Source organism: Meleagris gallopavo, chromosome 1 (assembly GCF_000146605.3).
Source record: "Meleagris gallopavo isolate NT-WF06-2002-E0010 breed Aviagen turkey brand Nicholas breeding stock chromosome 1, Turkey_5.1, whole genome shotgun sequence".
NCBI classification, from domain to species: Eukaryota; Metazoa; Chordata; class Aves; order Galliformes; family Phasianidae; genus Meleagris; species Meleagris gallopavo.
The window spans coordinates 161,466,583-161,466,851 of NC_015011.2; positions in this window are offsets into that span (position 1 = coordinate 161,466,583).

Below are 269 nucleotides of genomic sequence, written 5' to 3' on the forward strand. Positions count from 1 at the left end.
GAAAATGGTTGCTCCAAACCCCGTTAAATAGCACAACCTTTCCAGTTATGAGAGAAACCTGGACCTAGGTTAGCAAAAGGGAAAAGTGTGGGTGGAAAGAAAAATCTTTGGATCGCATGCAGACTGATACTCCGCTTTCTTACTATTTCTCATTTTCTTTTGAGCCTCGTCACCATCAGTCATCAGGAAGCTGCTTTCAGGATTTGAATCTTGCCACTGGTTTTTGGGGGGTGAGATGAAGCGGACAGGAGATCTCTATTTTTTTCTTT